Source organism: Rhinoderma darwinii, chromosome 2 (genome assembly GCF_050947455.1).
Source record: "Rhinoderma darwinii isolate aRhiDar2 chromosome 2, aRhiDar2.hap1, whole genome shotgun sequence".
NCBI lineage: Eukaryota > Metazoa > Chordata > Amphibia > Anura > Rhinodermatidae > Rhinoderma > Rhinoderma darwinii.
In genome coordinates this window covers 3,495,451-3,515,365 of record NC_134688.1, presented here as the reverse complement: position 1 = coordinate 3,515,365, position 19,915 = coordinate 3,495,451, and positions in this window count along the sequence as shown.

Below are 19,915 nucleotides of genomic sequence, written 5' to 3'. Positions count from 1 at the left end.
TCTTGAGATTGAGTCTTATTCTTGAGATTGTGTCTTATTCTTGAGATTGAGTCTTATTCTTGAGATTGTGTCTTAGTCTTGAGATTGTGTCTTATTCTTGAGATTGTGTCTTATTCTTGAGATTGTGTTTTATTCTTGAGATTGTGTTGTAGTCTTGAGATTGTGTCTTAGTCTTGAGATTGTGTTTTATTCTTGAGATTGAGTCTTATTCTTGAGATTGTGTTTTATTCTTGAGATTGTGTCTTATTCTTGAGATTGTGTCTTATTCTTAAGTTTGAGTCTTATTCTTGAGATTGTGTCTTATTCTTAAGATTGTGTCTTACTCTTGAGATTGTGTCGTAGTCTTGAGATTGTGTCGTAGTCTTGAGATTGTGTCGTAGTCTTGAGATTGAGTCTTATTCTTGAGATTGTGTTTTATTCTTGAGATTGTGTCGCAGTCTTGAGATTGTGTCTTAGTCTTGAGATTGTGTCTTATTCTTGAGATTGTGTCTTATTCCTGAGATTGTGTCATAGTCTTGAGATTGTGTCGTAGTCTTGAGATTGTGTCGTAGTCTTGAGATTTTGTCTTAGTCTTGAGATTGTGTCTTATTCTTGAGATTGTGTCTTATTCTTGAGATTGTGTCTTATTCCTGAGATTGTGTCATAGTCTTGAGATTGTGTCGTAGTCTTGAGATTGTGTCGTAGTCTTGAGATTGTGTCTTATTCTTGAGACTGTGTCTTATTCTTGAGATTGTGTCTTATTCTTGAGATTGTGTCTTATTCTGGAGATTGTGTCTTATTCTTCAGATTATGTCTTATTCTTAAGACTGAGTCTTATTCTTGAGATTGTGTCTTATTCTTGAGATTGTGTATTACTCTTGAGATTGTGCCTTATTCTTGAGATTGAGTCTTATTCTTGAGATCTGGTCTTATTCTTGAGATTGGGTCGTAGTCTTGAGATTGTGTCTTAGTCTTGAGATTGTGTTTTATTCTTGAGATTGAGTCTTATTCTTAAGATTGTGTCTTATTCTTGAGATTGTGTCTTATTCTTGAGATTGTGTCATAGTCTTGAGATTGTGTCTTATTCTTGAGATTGAGTCTTATTCTTGAGATTGTGTCTTATTCTTGAGATTGAGTCTTATTCTTGAGATTGTGTCTTATTCTTGAGATTGTGTCTTATTCTTGAGATTGTGTCTTATTCTTGAGATTGTGTCTTATTCTTGAGATTTTGTCTTATTGTTGAGATTGTGTCTTACTCTTGAGATTGTGTCGTAGTCTTGAGATTGTGTCTTATTCTTGAGATTGTGTCTTATTCTTGAGATTTTGTCTTATTCTTAAGATTGAGTCTTATTCTTGAGATTGTGTCTTATTGTTGAGATTGTGTCTTACTCTTGAGATTGTGTCGTAGTCTTGAGATTGTGTCTTAGTCTTGAGATTGTGTCGTAGTCTTGAGATTGAGTCTTATTCTTGAGATTGTGTTTATCTCTTGAGATTGTGTCTTATTCTTGAGACTGTGTCTTATTCTTAAGATTGAGTCTTATTCTTGAGATTGTGTCTTAGTCTTGAGATTGTGTCTTATTCTTGAGATTGTGTCTTATTCTTGAGATTGTGTTTTATTCTTGAGATTGTGTTGTAGTCTTGAGATTGTGTCTTAGTCTTGAGATTGTGTTTTATTCTTGAGATTGAGTCTTATTCTTGAGATTGTGTTTTATTCTTGAGATTGTGTCTTATTCTTGAGATTGTGTCTTATTCTTAAGTTTGAGTCTTATTCTTGAGATTGTGTCTTATTCTTAAGATTGTGTCTTACTCTTGAGATTGTGTCGTAGTCTTGAGATTGTGTCGTAGTCTTGAGATTGTGTCGTAGTCTTGAGATTGAGTCTTATTCTTGAGATTGTGTTTTATTCTTGAGATTGTGTCGCAGTCTTGAGATTGTGTCTTAGTCTTGAGATTGTGTCTTATTCTTGAGATTGTGTCTTATTCCTGAGATTGTGTCATAGTCTTGAGATTGTGTCGTAGTCTTGAGATTGTGTCGTAGTCTTGAGATTTTGTCTTAGTCTTGAGATTGTGTCTTATTCTTGAGATTGTGTCTTATTCTTGAGATTGTGTCTTATTCCTGAGATTGTGTCATAGTCTTGAGATTGTGTCGTAGTCTTGAGATTGTGTCGTAGTCTTGAGATTGTGTCTTATTCTTGAGACTGTGTCTTATTCTTGAGATTGTGTCTTATTCTTGAGATTGTGTCTTATTCTTGAGATTGTGTCTTATTCTTCAGATTATGTCTTATTCTTAAGACTGAGTCTTATTCTTGAGATTGTGTCTTATTCTTGAGATTGTGTATTACTCTTGAGATTGTGCCTTATTCTTGAGATTGAGTCTTATTCTTGAGATCTGGTCTTATTCTTGAGATTGGGTCGTAGTCTTGAGATTGTGTCTTAGTCTTGAGATTGTGTTTTATTCTTGAGATTGAGTCTTATTCTTAAGATTGTGTTTTATTCTTGAGATTGTGTCGTAGTCTTGAGATTGTGTTGAAGTCTTGAGATTGTGTCTTATTCTTGAGATTGTGTCGTAGTCTTGAGATTGTGTCTTATTCTTGAGATTGTGTCTTATTCTTGAGATTGGGTTTTATTCTTGAGATTGTGTCGTAGTCTTGAGATTGTGTCTTATTCTTGAGATTGAGTTTTATTCTTGAGATTGCGTTTTATTCTTGAGATTGTGTTGTAGTCTTGAGATTGAGTCTTAGTCTTGAGATTGTGTCTTATTCTTGAGATTGTGTCTTATTCTTGAGATTGTGTCTTATTCTTGAGATTTTGTCTTATTGTTGAGATTGTGTCTTACTCTTGAGATTGTGTCGTAGTCTTGAGATTGTGTCTTATTCTTGAGATTGTGTCTTATTCTTGAGATTTTGTCTTATTCTTAAGATTGAGTCTTATTCTTGAGATTGTGTCTTATTGTTGAGATTGTGTCTTACTCTTGAGATTGTGTCGTAGTCTTGAGATTGTGTCTTAGTCTTGAGATTGTGTCGTAGTCTTGAGATTGAGTCTTATTCTTGAGATTGTGTTTATCTCTTGTGATTGTGTCTTATTCTTGAGATTGTGTCTTATTCCTGAGATTGTGTCGTAGTCTTGAGATTGTGTCTTATTCTTGAGATTGTGTCTTATTCTTAAGATTGTGTCTTATTCTTGATATTGAGTCTTATTCTTGAGATTGTGTCTTATTCTTGAGATTGAGTCTTATTCTTGAGATTGTTTGTTATTCTTGAGATTGTGTCGTAGTCTTGAGATTGTGTCTTAGTCTTGAGATTGTGTCTTATTCTTGAGATTGTGTCTTATTCCTGAGATTGTGTCGTAGTCTTGAGATAGTGTCGTAGTCTTGAGATTGTGTCTTATTCTTGAGATTGTGTCTTATTCTTGAGATTGTGTCTTATTCTTGAGATTGTGTCTTACTCTTGAGATTGTGTCTTATTCTTGAGATTGAGTCTTATTCTTGAGATTGTGTCTTATTCTTGAGATTGAGTCTTATTCTTGAGATTGTGTCTTATTCTTGAGATTGTGTCTTATTCTTGAGATTGGGTTTTATTCTTGAGATTGTGTCGTAGTCTTGAGATTGTGTCTTATTCTTGAGATTGAGTTTTATTCTTGAGATTGCGTTTTATTCTTGAGATTGTGTTGTAGTCTTGAGATTGAGTCTTAGTCTTGAGATTGTGTCTTATTCTTGAGATTGTGTCTTATTCTTGAGATTGTGTCTTATTCTTGAGATTTTGTCTTATTGTTGAGATTGTGTCTTACTCTTGAGATTGTGTCGTAGTCTTGAGATTGTGTCTTATTCTTGAGATTGTGTCTTATTCTTGAGATTTTGTCTTATTCTTAAGATTGAGTCTTATTCTTGAGATTGTGTCTTATTGTTGAGATTGTGTCTTACTCTTGAGATTGTGTCGTAGTCTTGAGATTGTGTCTTAGTCTTGAGATTGTGTCGTAGTCTTGAGATTGAGTCTTATTCTTGAGATTGTGTTTATCTCTTGAGATTGTGTCTTATTCTTGAGATTGTGTCTTATTCCTGAGATTGTGTCGTAGTCTTGAGATTGTGTCTTATTCTTGAGATTGTGTCTTATTCTTAAGATTGTGTCTTATTCTTGATATTGAGTCTTATTCTTGAGATTGTGTCTTATTCTTGAGATTGAGTCTTATTCTTGAGATTGTTTGTTATTCTTGAGATTGTGTCGTAGTCTTGAGATTGTGTCTTAGTCTTGAGATTGTGTCTTATTCTTGAGATTGTGTCTTATTCCTGAGATTGTGTCGTAGTCTTGAGATAGTGTCGTAGTCTTGAGATTGTGTCTTATTCTTGAGATTGTGTCTTATTCTTGAGATTGTGTCTTATTCTTGAGATTGTGTCTTACTCTTGAGATTGTGTCTTATTCTTGAGATTGAGTCTTATTCTTGAGATCGGGTCTTATTCTTGAGATTGGGTCGTAGTCTTGAGATTGTGTCTTAGTCTTGAGATTGTGTTTTATTCTTGAGATTGAGTCTTATTCTTAAGATTGTGTTTTATTCTTGAGATTGTGTCGTAGTCTTGAGATTGTGTCTTAGTCTTGAGATTGTGTCTTATTCTTGAGATTGTGTCTTATTCTTGAGATTGTGTCATAGTCTTGAGATTGTGTCTTATTCTTGAGATTGAGTCTTATTCTTGAGATTGTGTCTTATTCTTGAGATTGAGTCTTATTCTTGAGATTGTGTCTTATTCTTGAGATTGTGTCTTATTCTTGAGATTGTGTCTTATTCTTGAGATTGGGTTTTATTCTTGAGATTGTGTCGTAGTCTTGAGATTGTGTCTTATTCTTGAGATTGAGTTTTATTCTTGAGATTGCGTTTTATTCTTGAGATTGTGTTGTAGTCTTGAGATTGAGTCTTAGTCTTGAGATTGTGTCTTATTCTTGAGATTGTGTCTTATTCTTGAGATTGTGTCTTATTCTTGAGATTTTGTCTTATTGTTGAGATTGTGTCTTACTCTTGAGATTGTGTCGTAGTCTTGAGATTGTGTCTTATTCTTGAGATTGTGTCTTATTCTTGAGATTTTGTCTTATTCTTAAGATTGAGTCTTATTCTTGAGATTGTGTCTTATTGTTGAGATTGTGTCTTACTCTTGAGATTGTGTCGTAGTCTTGAGATTGTGTCTTAGTCTTGAGATTGTGTCGTAGTCTTGAGATTGAGTCTTATTCTTGAGATTGTGTTTATCTCTTGAGATTGTGTCTTATTCTTGAGACTGTGTCTTATTCTTAAGATTGAGTCTTATTCTTGAGATTGTGTCTTAGTCTTGAGATTGTGTCTTATTCTTGAGATTGTGTCTTATTCTTGAGATTGTGTTTTATTCTTGAGATTGTGTTGTAGTCTTGAGATTGTGTCTTAGTCTTGAGATTGTGTTTTATTCTTGAGATTGAGTCTTATTCTTGAGATTGTGTTTTATTCTTGAGATTGTGTCTTATTCTTGAGATTGTGTCTTATTCTTAAGTTTGAGTCTTATTCTTGAGATTGTGTCTTATTCTTAAGATTGTGTCTTACTCTTGAGATTGTGTCGTAGTCTTGAGATTGTGTCGTAGTCTTGAGATTGTGTCGTAGTCTTGAGATTGAGTCTTATTCTTGAGATTGTGTTTTATTCTTGAGATTGTGTCGCAGTCTTGAGATTGTGTCTTAGTCTTGAGATTGTGTCTTATTCTTGAGATTGTGTCTTATTCCTGAGATTGTGTCATAGTCTTGAGATTGTGTCGTAGTCTTGAGATTGTGTCGTAGTCTTGAGATTTTGTCTTAGTCTTGAGATTGTGTCTTATTCTTGAGATTGTGTCTTATTCTTGAGATTGTGTCTTATTCCTGAGATTGTGTCATAGTCTTGAGATTGTGTCGTAGTCTTGAGATTGTGTCGTAGTCTTGAGATTGTGTCTTATTCTTGAGACTGTGTCTTATTCTTGAGATTGTGTCTTATTCTTGAGATTGTGTCTTATTCTTGAGATTGTGTCTTATTCTTCAGATTATGTCTTATTCTTAAGACTGAGTCTTATTCTTGAGATTGTGTCTTATTCTTGAGATTGTGTATTACTCTTGAGATTGTGCCTTATTCTTGAGATTGAGTCTTATTCTTGAGATCTGGTCTTATTCTTGAGATTGGGTCGTAGTCTTGAGATTGTGTCTTAGTCTTGAGATTGTGTTTTATTCTTGAGATTGAGTCTTATTCTTAAGATTGTGTTTTATTCTTGAGATTGTGTCGTAGTCTTGAGATTGTGTTGAAGTCTTGAGATTGTGTCTTATTCTTGAGATTGTGTCGTAGTCTTGAGATTGTGTCCTATTCTTGAGATTGAGTCTTATTCTTGAGATTGTGTCTTATTTTTGAGATTGTGTCTTATTCTTGAGATTGAGTCTTATTCTTGAGATTGTGTCGTAGTCTTGAGATTGTGTCTTATTCTTAAGATTGAGTCTTATTCTTGAGATTGTGTTTTATTCTTAAGATTGTGTCTTATTCTTGATATTGAGTCCTATTCTTGAGATTGTGTCTTATTCATGAGATTGTGTCTTATTCTTGAGATTGTGTCTTATTCTTGATATTGGGTTTTATTCTTGAGATTGTGTCGCAGTCTTGAGATTGTGTCATAGTCTTGAGATTGTGTCTTATTCTTGAGATTGAGTCTTATTCTTGAGATTGTGTCTTATTTTTGAGATTGTGTCTTATTCTTGAGATTGTGTCTTATTCTTGAGATTGAGTCTTATTCTTGAGATTGTGTCTTATTCTTGAAATTGTGTCTTATTCTTCAGATTGTTTCGTAGTTTTGAGATTGTGTCTTAGTCTTGAGATTGTGTCGTAGTCTTGAGATTGTGTCTTATTCTTGATATTGAGTCCTATTCTTGAGATTGTGTCTTATTCTTCAGATTGTGTCTTATTCTTGAGATTGTGTCTTATTCTTGAGACTGTGTTTTATTCTTGAGATTGTTTCGTAGTTTTGAGATTGTGTCTTAGTCTTGAGATTGTGTCTTATTCTTAAGATTGAGTCTTATTCTTGAGATTGTGTTTTATTCTTGAGACTGTGTCTTATTTTTTAGATTGTGTCTTAGTCTTGAGATTGTGTGTTATTCTTGAGATTAAGTCTTATTCTTGAGATTGTGTCTTACTCTTGAGATTGTGTCGTAGTCTTGAGATTGTTTTAGTCTTGAGATTGTGTCGTAGTCTTGAGATTGAGTCTTATTCTTGAGATTGTGTTTTATTCTTGAGATTGTGTCTTATTCTTGAGATTGTGTCTTATTCTTAAGATTGAGTCTTATTCTTGAGATTGTGTCTTATTCTTGAGATTGTGTCTTACTCTTGAGATTGTGTCGTAGTCTTGAGATTGTGTCGTAGTCTTGAGATTGTGTCGTAATCTTGAGATTGAGTCTTATTATTGCGATTGTGTTTTATTCTTGAGATTGTGTCGTAGTCTTGAGATTGTGTCTTATTCTTGAGATTGTGTCTTATTCTTCAGATTATGTCTTATTCTTAAGATTGAGTCTTATTCTTGAGATTGTGTCTTATTCTTGAGATTGTGTCTTACTCTTGAGATTGTGTCTTATTCTTGAGATTGAGTCTTATTCTTAAGATTGTGTTTTATTCTTGAGATTGTGTCGTAGTCTTGAGATTGTCTTAGTCTTGAGATTGTGTTTTATTCTTGAGATTGAGTCTTATTCTTAAGATTGTGTTTTATTCTTGAGATTGTGTCGTAGTCTTGAGATTTTGTCTTAGTCTTGAGATTGTGTCTTATTCTTGAGATTGTGTCTTATTCTTGAGATTGTGTCGTAGTCTTGAGATTGTGTCTTATTCTTGAGATTGAGTCTTATTCTTGAGATTGTGTCTTATTTTTGAGATTGTGTCTTATTCTTGAGATTGAGTCTTATTCTTGAGATTGTGTCTTATTCTTGAGATTGAGTCTTATTCTTGAGATTGTGTCTTATTCTTGAGATTGTGTCTAATTCTTGAGATTGAGTCTTATTCTTGAGATTGTGTCTTATTCTTGAAATTGTGTCTTATTCTTCAGATTGTTTCGTAGTTTTGAGATTGTGTCTTAGTCTTGAGATTGTGTCTTATTCTTGAGATTGTGTCTTATTCTTGATATTGAGTCCTATTCTTGAGATTGTGTCTTATTCTTCAGATTGTGTCTTATTCTTCAGATTGTGTCTTATTCTTGAGACTGTGTTTTATTCTTCAGATTGTTTCGTAGTTTTGAGATTGTGTCTTATTGTTGAGATTGTGTCTTATTCTTGAGATTGTGTCTTATTCTTGAGATTTTGTCTTATTCTTAAGATTGAGTCTTATTCTTGAGATTGTGTCTTATTGTTGAGATTGTGTCTTACTCTTGAGATTGTGTCGTAGTCTTGAGATTGTGTCTTAGTCTTGAGATTGTGTCGTAGTCTTGTGATTGAGTCTTATTCTTGAGATTGTGTTTTATTCTTGAGATTGTGTCTTATTCTTGAGATTGTGTCTTATTCTTAAGATTGAGTCTTATTCTTGAGATTGTGTCTTATTCTTGAGATTGTGTCTTACTCTTGAGATTGTGTCGTAGTCTTGAGATTGTGTCATAGTCTTGAGATTGTGTCTTAGTCTTGAGATTGTGTCTTATTCTTGAGATTGTGTCTTATTCCTGAGATTGTGTCGTAGTCTTGAGATTGTGTCGTAGTCTTGAGATTGTGTCTTATTCTTGAGATTGTGTCTTATTCTTAAGATTGTGTCTTATTCTTGATATTGAGTCTTATTCTTGAGATTGTGTCTTATTCTTGAGATTGAGTCTTATTCTTGAGATTGTTTGTTATTCTTGAGATTGTGTCGTAGTCTTGAGATTGTGTCTTAGTCTTGAGATTGTGTCTTATTCTTGAGATTGTGTCTTATTCCTGAGATTGTGTCGTAGTCTTGAGATAGTGTCGTAGTCTTGAGATTGTGTCTTATTCTTGAGATTGTGTCTTATTCTTGAGATTGTGTCTTACTCTTGAGATTGTGTCTTATTCTTGAGATTGAGTCTTATTCTTGAGATTGGGTCTTATTCTTGAGATTGGGTCGTAGTCTTGAGATTGTGTCTTAGTCTTGAGATTGTGTTTTATTCTTGAGATTGAGTCTTATTCTTAAGATTGTGTTTTATTCTTGAGATTGTGTCGTAGTCTTGAGATTGTGTCTTAGTCTTGAGATTGTGTCTTATTCTTGAGATTGTGTCTTATTCTTGAGATTTTGTCTTATTCTTAAGATTGAGTCTTATTCTTGAGATTGTGTCTTATTGTTGAGATTGTGTCTTACTCTTGAGATTGTGTCATAGTCTTGAGATTGTGTCTTAGTCTTGAGATTGTGTCGTAGTCTTGAGATTGAGTCTTATTCTTGAGATTGTGTTTTATTCTTGAGATTGTGTCTTATTCTTGAGATTGTGTCTTATTCTTGAGATTTTGACTTATTCTTAACCCCTTCCCGCTCCTTGACGTACTATTACGTCATGGCAGCTGTATCGTTCGCGCTCCATGCCGTAATAGTACGTCTCGGGAGTAACGGCCGTTTCGGCCGTCCTCCCGACACATACAGGAGCTGTGACGCTGCTGTCTTGTTCAGCAGCTGTCACAGCTCCTACAGCGGGGACCGATCGCTGTGTCCCCGCTGATTAACCCCTTAAAAGCCGCGTTCTATAGAGATCGCGGCTTTTTAGGGGTTAAGCTGCCATCGCCGGCCTGCTACGCGATAGCGGCCGGCGATGGTGACTATGGCAACCGGACACCAAACAATGGCGTCCGGCTATGCCATAGACGGAAGCCTAGCGGGTCCTGACAACGTCAGGACCCACTATGCTTGCTGTCAGTGAGTAGCTGACAGTTCTAATACACTGCACTACGCATGTAGTGCAGTGTATTAGAATAGCGATCAGGGCCTCCTGCCCTCATGTCCCCTAGTGGGACAAAGTAATAAAGAAAAAAAAAAGTTAAAAAAAGATGTGTAAAAATAAGAAATTAAAAGATTTTAAAGTATTAAAAGTAAAAATCCCCATTTTTCCCTTATCAGTCATTTATTATTAATAAAAATATATAAACAAACAAATAAACTATACATAATTGGTATCGCCGCGTCCGTAACGGCCTGAACTACAAAATTATTTCGTTATTTATCCCGCACGGTGAACGCCGTAAAATAAAATAATAATAAACCGAACCACAATCACAATTCTTTGGTCACTTCACCTCCCAAAAAATGGAATAAAAAGAGATCAAAAAGTCGCATGTACCGAAAAATGGTACTGATCGAAACTACAGTTCGTTACGCAAAAAATAAGTCCTCGCACGGCTTTATTGATTGAAAAATAAAAACGTTATGGCTCTTAGAATAAGGTAACACAAAAAGTGAATGATTTTTTACAAAACTTATTTTATTGTGCAAACGCCATAAGACATAAAAAAAAACTATAAACATCTGGTATCGCCGTAATCGTATCGCCCCGCAGAATAAAGTGAATATGTCATTTATAGCGCACTGTGAACGCTGTAAAAAAAAAAACGAAAAAAAAAACAATCGTACAATTGCTGTTTTTTAGTCACCACGCCACCTAAAAATAGAATAAAAACTGATCAAAAAGCCGCATGCACCCCAAGAAAACTACAATGGATTCCTCAAGGGGTCTAGTTTCCAAATTGGGGTCACTTTTGGGGGGTTCCCAATGTTTTGGCACCACAAGACCTCTTCAAACCGGACATGGTGCCTAATAACAAGGTCTCATAATCCACTATGTGCGCCTTTGCTTCGGAGGCCGGTGCTTCAGTCCATTACCGCACTAGGGCCACATGTGGGATATTTCTCAAAACGGCAGAATCTGGGCAATAAATATTGAGTTGCGTTTCACTGATAAATCCTTTTGTGTTATAAAAAAAATGGTATAAAGAGGATTTTCTGACAAAAAAAAAATGTAAATTTCACCTCTACTTTGCTCTAAATTTTTGTGAAACACCTAAAGGGTTCATAAACTTTCTAAATGCTGTTGTGAATACTTTGAGGGGTCTAGTTTCTAAAATGGGGTGTTTGATAGGGGTTTCTAATATATGGGCCCCTCAAAGCAACTTCAGAACTGAACTGGAACCTAAAAAAATAAATAAATGAGGCAATACTTCGCTTCTTACATTATACTGATAATGAGCCGTGCCCACCCCGAGATGGCCCCAGTTTTGACCGTTTGTATAAACGGAGACCCCTATTAGACCGTTCCAGTGCCCGGTTTTCCCAAGCATACACCCCCGAGAAGTGTATTTCTATTGATGAGTCCCTGGTACATTTTAAAGGGAGGGTTCAATTCCGCCAGTACCTGCCGGGTAAGAGGGCAAGGTATGGCGTGAAGATGTATAAGCTGTGTGAGAGTGCATCAGGGTATACCTACAGGTTTAGGATATATGAAAGAAAGGCCACCCCCAAACCAGACTGCATCCTGGACTACAATAGGTACATGGGAGGGATGGACTTGTAAGATCAAGCCCTGAAACCCTACAGCGCCATGCGGTGTGGTATAAGAAGCTGGCCGGGCACATCATACAGATGGCATTGTACAATGCGTACATGCTACGTCGATGTGCAGGCCAGACGGGAACTTTCCTGGAATTTCAAGAGGTGATTATCAATAACCTAATCTTTAGGGACCAAGAAGGGGGGGCACCCAGTACTCCCTGGAAGCGAGCCCACACGCATCGTACCAGGGCAACACTTTCCAGGAGAAGTTCCCCAAACTGGCAAGAAGGGAAAAAGTCAAAAGAGGTGCAAAGTCTGCTATAAGAGGGCGATAATGGATGACACAATATATCAATGTGACACGTGTCCCGAATAACCAGAGCTCTGTATGAAAGTGTTTTAAAATTGATCATACATCCCTTGGTTTTTAATTTACCCCAATTTTACTTACCCTGATGCACTCCACACAGCTTATCCCCCCTCGTCTTTCCCCTCTGGGCCCTGCTGTGTGTCCAGGCAGCTGATAACAGCCACATGTAGGGTATTGCCATATCCGGGAGCACCCACATTACAGTTTATGGGGTGTAGGTCTCCGGTCAAAATGCTCACTACACCTCTAGATGAATGCCTTAAGGGTGTAGTTTTTAAAACAGGGTCACTTCTTGCGGGTTTCAACTGTACTGGTACCTCAGGGGCTTCTGCATACATGACTTCGCACTAGAAAATCCCCAGTAGGCCAAATGGTGGTCCTTTCCTTCTGAGCCCTCCCATGGGCCCAAACGGCAGTTTATCACAACAAATGGGGTATTGCGGCACTCAGAACAAATTGCGCAACAGAATGGGGTATTTTGTTTCTTGTGAAAATAAGAAATTTTCAGCCAAAACTACATATTATTTGAAAAAAATAATTTTGTTTTCATTCCCAGCCCAATTCAAATAAGTTCTGTGAAAAAACTATGGCGTCAAAATGGTCACAACACCCATAAATGAAGTCCTTGAGGGGTGTAGTTTCCAAAATGGGGTCATTTGTGGTGGGTTTCTATTGCTTTGATACCTCTGGGGCTCTGCAAATGCGACATGGCACCCGAAAACCAATCCAGCAAAATCTGTACTCCAAAGAACACACAGCGCTCCTTTCCTTCTGAGCCCTCCCATGGGCCCAAACGGCAGTTTATTGCCACAAATGGGGTATTGATGCACTCAGGAGAAATTGGGCAACAAAATTGAGTATTTTGTTCCCTGTGAAAATGAGAAATTTTGGTAAAAAATTACATCTTATTGGAAAAAATGTCATTTTTTTAATGTCACAGCCCAATTCAAATACGTGCTGTGAAAAAACTGTGCGGTCAAAATGGTAACAACAACCCTAAATGAATTCCTTGAGGGGTGTAGTTTCCAAAATGGGGTCACTATTGGGGGATTCCTACTGTTTTGACACCTCAACACCTCTTCAAACCTGGCATGCTGCCTAAAATATATTCTAATAAAAAAGAGGACTCAAAATGCACTAGGTGCTTCTTTGCTTCTAGGGCTTGTGTTTTAGTCCACGAGCGCAGTAGGGCCACATGTGGGACATTTCTAAAAACTGCAGAATCTGGACAATACATATTTAGTAGTGTTTCTCTGGTAAAACCTTCTGTGTTACAGAAAAAAAAATGAATAAAATTGAAATTCAGCAAGAAAAATGAAATTTGCAAATTTCACCTTCACTTTGCTTTAATTCCTGTGAAATGCCTGAAGGGTTAAAAAACTTTCTAACTGCTGTTTTGAATACTTTGAGGGGTCTAGTTTTTAAAATGGGGTGTTTTATCAGGGTTTCTAATACATAGGCCCCACAAAGCCACTTCAGAACTCAAGAGGTACCTTAAAAAAAAGGCTTTTGAAATTTTCTTAAAAATATGAGAAATTGCTGTTTATGTTCTAAGCCTTGTAACGTCCAAGAAAAAGAAAAGAATGTTCAAAAAACGATGCCAATCTAAAGTAGACATATGGGAAATGTGAACTAGTAACTATTTTGGGTGGTATAATCGTCTGTTTTACAAGCAGATGCATTTAAATTCTGAAAAATGCAATTTTTTCAAAATTTTCTCTACATTTTGCAATTTTTCACCAATAAACACTGAATATATCGACCAAATTTTACCACGAACATGAAGCCCAATGTGTCACGAGAAAACAATCTCAGAATCGCTTGGGTAGGTTTAAGCATTCCGACGTTATTACCACATAAAGTGAAATATGTCAGATTTGAAAAATGGGCTCTGAGCCTTAAGGCCAAAACTAGGCTGCGTCCTTAAGGGGTTAAGATTGAGTCTTATTCTTGAGATTGTGTCTTATTGTTGAGATTGTGTCTTACTCTTGAGATTGTGTCGTAGTCTTGAGATTGTGTCTTAGTCTTGAGATTGTGTCGTAGTCTTGAGATTGAGTCTTATTCTTGAGATTGTGTTTATCTCTTGAGATTGTGTCTTATTCTTGAGACTGTGTCTTATTCTTAAGATTGAGTCTTATTCTTGAGATTGTGTCTTAGTCTTGAGATTGTGTCTTATTCTTGAGATTGTGTCTTATTCTTGAGATTGTGTTTTATTCTTGAGATTGTGTTGTAGTCTTGAGATTGTGTCTTAGTCTTGAGATTGTGTTTTATTCTTGAGATTGAGTCTTATTCTTGAGATTGTGTTTTATTCTTGAGATTGTGTCTTATTCTTGAGATTGTGTCTTATTCTTAAGATTGAGTCTTATTCTTGAGATTGTGTCTTATTCTTGAGATTGTGTCTTACTCTTGAGATTGTGTCGTAGTCTTGAGATTGTGTCGTAGTCTTGAGATTGTGTCGTAGTCTTGAGATTGAGTCTTATTCTTGAGATTGTGTTTTATTCTTGAGATTGTGTCGCAGTCTTGAGATTGTGTCTTAGTCTTGAGATTGAGTCTTATTCTTGAGATTGTGTCTTATTCCTGAGATTGTGTCATAGTCTTGAGATTGTGTCGTAGTCTTGAGATTGTGTCGTAGTCTTGAGATTGTGTCTTATTTTTGAGATTGTGTCTTATTCTTAAGATTGTGTCTTATTCTTGATATTGAGTCTTATTCTTGAGACTGTGTCTTATTCTTGAGATTGTGTCTTATTCTTGAGATTGTGTCTTATTCTTGAGATTGTGTCTTATTCTTCAGATTATGTCTTATTCTTAAGACTGAGTCTTATTCTTGAGATTGTGTCTTATTCTTGAGATTGTGTATTACTCTTGAGATTGTGCCTTATTCTTGAGATTGAGTCTTATTCTTGAGATCTGGTCTTATTCTTGAGATTGGGTCGTAGTCTTGAGATTGTGTCTTAGTCTTGAGATTGTGTTTTATTCTTGAGATTGAGTCTTATTCTTAAGATTGTGTTTTATTCTTGAGATTGTGTCGTAGTCTTGAGATTGTGTCGAAGTCTTGAGATTGTGTCTTATTCTTGAGATTGTGTCGTAGTCTTGAAATTGTGTCTTATTCTTCAGATTGTGTCTTATTCTTGATATTGAGTCCTATTCTTGAGATTGTGTCTTATTCTTCAGATTGTGTCTTATTCTTCAGATTGTGTCTTATTCTTGAGACTGTGTTTTATTCTTGAGATTGTTTCGTAGTTTTGAGATTGTGTCTTAGTCTTGAGATTGTGTCTTATTGTTGAGATTGTGTCTTATTCTTGAGATTGTGTCTTATTCTTGAGATTTTGTCTTATTGTTGAGATTGTGTCTTACTCTTAAGATTGTGTCGTAGTCTTGAGATTGTGTCTTAGTCTTGAGATTGTGTCGTAGTCTTGAGATTGAGTCTTATTCTTGAGATTGTGTTTTATTCTTGAGATTGTGTCTTATTCTTGAGATTGTGTCTTATTCTTAAGATTGAGTCTTATTCTTGAGATTGTGTCTTATTCTTGAGATTGAGTCTTTTTCTTGAGATTGTGTTTTATTCTTGGAATTTGTCGGGAGAATCTCCTAATTCTTATCAAAAGAGGTTTTCAAGGAGTCATCTGAGTAAGTCATAAGCGCTTCTTTATTCCCGCAGCGGGGAGACAAGTGTCAAAATCAGCAGTTGTCTGCCTTCATTACATAAGCATAGGTTTATATACACATATACCAACTGAAAACCGTTTGTGGCTTTCCTGTCATATGAAATGTCTTACACTTCAGAATGAGATTAGGTCAGTTGGACTTCCTCTGGAGATTGCAATCTTTATTAAGAAATCCAACCGACTTACACACTTAAGAATATAACATATTTAACCTTTTGTTAGCTAAAGCATTTTCTGAGAACCCTGTATGCACATTTAATATCTATTACATGAAGTAACAATAAATTTAAAATAAGACTTTTCTAACATTCCCTCCTCTTATAAATTTATGTAGACATGATCTGTAAGATTATCCAGGACAGGTTCTCTTCTTTTGAATCTCTTGGCACATTGTCTTTGTCACTGAGGTCTCAATTAAACTTTGGATCAATCTTCTTATGCAGAGTGTCGCATCGACAAACAGTCAATATACTGGCAACAACGGCAATGGTCATGAGTACAGATGTTACCAGGCCAGTCCATTTTCCAAACTACCCCTCAATCCAAGAGGTGAAGATGTCATTTATTCTGGAGTTTTCCGCAAGCTCTTCGGACAGTTAATTGAGTCCTTCCAATGCCTTGGTAATACTGCCATCAGGAGCTGCATTATTGGGAATAAAAGTTCAACAGAAGATACAAACATTTTGCAAACACCTCCTTTTCCTGCTAGTAACATATCCAGGGTTATTTTATTTTGCCTTGTCATTAAAGATGTAGGTCCCAACTGATCTGCAATGCCCTTTATTGCATCTCTGGTAAAATTAACAAATCTCTGTTGATTGTAATAAATATAATTAATCCAGTCGACATTCTTATTTATCGTAGACCACCAGAAAAGTACAGACTCGCAGCCTGATGCAATCTGATTTTGGGCCTTAAACTCATTTGGCCCCCTTCGGGGTACTCCTATTTTCTATGTATATTCTATGGTCAAAGGAACCTCCATGGATAGACCGCTTATAGCGATTCAGATAGTCTCCAGGGCGTTTTCTCCTTCTCTGAAACTCAGGTGCTAAAAACAAGTGGAATGGCATCAGAAGCTGAACCAGAGTACAACTTCCCTGCCACTTGGCCTTCCTGTCTCCACATAGCCACCTAAGATCAGTCCTTGCCCTTGTCTGGTTGGTAAACCAATTAGAGGAGTAATTACCATTATCGATCACAAAAACTCTTCAGCAAGGTTCCCTACTTTCTTACCTTGCCCATTCCTCAGAAAGCAGGTGTAGCTGACTGGGTAAGCAACTACTAAGGGAGGGATATCATCTCTCCCCACAGGTGGGTACAATAAAGAGAATGTCTTACATAATTTATCACCTGGATTATATGATGCATTATATAAAGATAACACGCATTGCAGACATTGTAGGTTCTCCTTATCTGATAGCCTAAAAGGTATAGTAGCCGGATGTGGTCTGGCTTTTGCACAAGCGATACAGTTAGTTCTATTATTTTGGATTGCAGTGTATCTCATCCAGACTAACCATTCATGTTTATCACTGTAACCTGTTTCTAATGTCAATTTATCTTCATAAGTGAAGTTGGCCAGATAAACTTTAGAGGGTAGGTCTATCTTTGGAACTAAAAAACTTTCAGTTGCAAGAAATGCCCTATAGGCCAGTACCTGAAACATCAATTCCTATAGCATATAGTCCCTTATCCTTTTTATTAGGGTATTTACATAGATAGTACAAATGTATTTATCTGAATATGCTAGTTTGTGGGATGTGTTTCTATCCTTGCATTGATCTATAACACAGAGCGGAAATCTATTTCATACATTGCAGTCTTACCTTCAGTGAAATTAAAATATTTAACTCTCCAAGCTAAGTCTTTAAGAAATCATACTCTGACCCTGTTTCCCAGGGATCCCATACCTTTGGTTAACACACCTTGGACCCCCATAGGATACCTAGAATAACATATAACATTTTGCCCTGTCTCCTCCCAGGCTCTGGATGTTTTCTTCGCTGAAGTTTGAGACCAGTCACTTCTAACAAGTGACCACCCTTTGTAATCAGTCTCTTATAGCCTAGGAGGATAGTGGCAATTCCCTAACTGTTACAGTGTGATAAGTGTATCCAAGAGGTACGTTCGGCTATCTGTACGGCCGTAGGTGTGGTAAGCAGAACCTGATATGATCTTTTTCAATGAAAATAATATCCAATTTCCTGGCTTCACAGGTTCAGGTATAGGTACACCTGGAATACAATTAGAGATAGAAACTTCCTTGTTGGTTAGCATTTTTGCTATATATTCAGCAAGTGTAAAATCAAACTCTTCATCCATCCTAGAGAATGGATGTAACTGCGGTATTACAAATAGTCTACACATTTGGTGAATACATCAATAATCACTAAACAATATTTCTTCCCTTTGAGTTTCGCATAAGAACTAATGTAAAAAATAACTAATTTTAATAACATGCAGAATCAGCATTAATATACTTGTCTTAAAGAAACAATGTCTTTCTTATTCACTACATAAGAACAAGACGGGGTCTCCAGACAAGATGACTGCTGCACAAAATAAATTAATCTAAACATTATTTTAATCACTTACATTTTTCCCACCTTTTGTTTATTTTAGGACATTTTGTACCCAAGCCAGGTACTTAAAATAGGGCTTATCCCCCTTACGGACTTTATTTTCTTAGCTTGCTCTATCCTGCATAAGGCCAAAAAGGTCTATACAGTGGCAACAGGTTGAGCCAACTACTTGGCAAATGCCAAGGGAGCAGTGTCCAATCTGTCGGCCACTTTCTCTACATTATGAGCATTCTTTACTGCTAAACCTACTAACATTGGCAATAATCCAAACTTCTCCTCCACGGTACATATTGGTCATAATTGTCGCACTGTCACTTACTGTCCTAATGGGACTTTTACCCCTGCAGATATAACAGGTCATGGGCAGCATCTTTCTCAAACCTAAAGACACCAGGTCACATAACCTCCGGGCTCTCATTGCTGCCATGTACTTCTTACTTATGAGTGACAACAACCAGTGACCTTCACCTCATAACTTCATATAAAACACCTCAAGTTGTTATTCACAATACCGTGGCATACATTATAATTATAAACCTCAGACAATATAAATAATAGGGTCTCAACTAAGAAAAGAATACTATCACCAATCTCACGCTATCACCCCTCAGGTTTGGGTGTCATTAGTTCATTGACAAGTCCTGTATATCAAATCAAACAAACACCTTTATATAAGAAAAACTTCTCTGTCTCTCTGGACAGGGGAACCTAGAAATATGTAGTTACTGGGTACATTTTATGTCACACTTGTTGTTACCCCTTTCAGCGGGATTTGTACCTTGATCTGAGAGGATTATCTGTAACATCTTCTACTCACAGAAATATTCACAGATACCATATATTTTACCTGAAAAGTGTCTCAAGCCAAATTTTGTCTTACCTACTCTGAGATTCAAATTAACCCCCCTATACATATACCTAATGTCTTAGGAAGCAAAAACAACTTCAATGAAATCCATACAAAATATGTTAGAATGAATATTGTGGATTTGGGAACTGTCCTCTATGGTTTTACATTCACCTGTAGATTATGTTTGGCGCATGTTAAACAAGTTAAACAAAAATTTAGAGTAGTTAGTAAAGCCATATGCCGTGAATACTTTAGATATGATTTCTACCATCCCCCCTGTTGAGACATGGCTTGCCCCATGGCTCAATATAACTTCATATCTGAATAAGTTGCTGGGTAAGATGTATTTGTTCTTACAAGATCCATCTACGAACGGTATGAGATCACTATCTAGTAGTGGAATATCTTTATGATCTGATCTTGGTAACACTCTTTCTGCTATGGAGGATAGGCAATCATGTGGTGCACCATCCTCCGCAGTAGACATTAAGGTCGAAAAATTTAAAGTGGTACATCTTTCTATCATAAATAACACTAATGTGGCGGAAGCTCTTATAGCTTCTGTGGTGGCTGCAACTGATTGAACACAGGGAGGTAAGGCTCTAGCTACTGAGTCGAGTTTTGATGCGTAGTAAGCTAGAGGTCTATCCTTTCCCCCACACTCCTGTGTTAGCACTGAAGTCATGTATCCATTTTTACAATCTACAGTTTGAACAAAGGTTTTTGTTCTTGTTTTTTTTTTTTTTTTTAATAATCAGTTAGTCCAAGCACTGAAGATCCTACAAGAACCTGTTTTATCTGAAAAAAAAAGGCCTCTTCATAAATCAAAGACATTAATGGTCCTGTAATATCAGCATAATTGGCTATCCAACTCCTGCAGAAGTTAGTCATACCCAAAAAGGACATCATTTGTCTTTTTGTCAGAGGTTTCGGTGCTTGGAGTATCGCTGACTTTCTTCCTTCATCTAGATGTTTACCTTCTTGGGTAATATGGTGTATGGAATG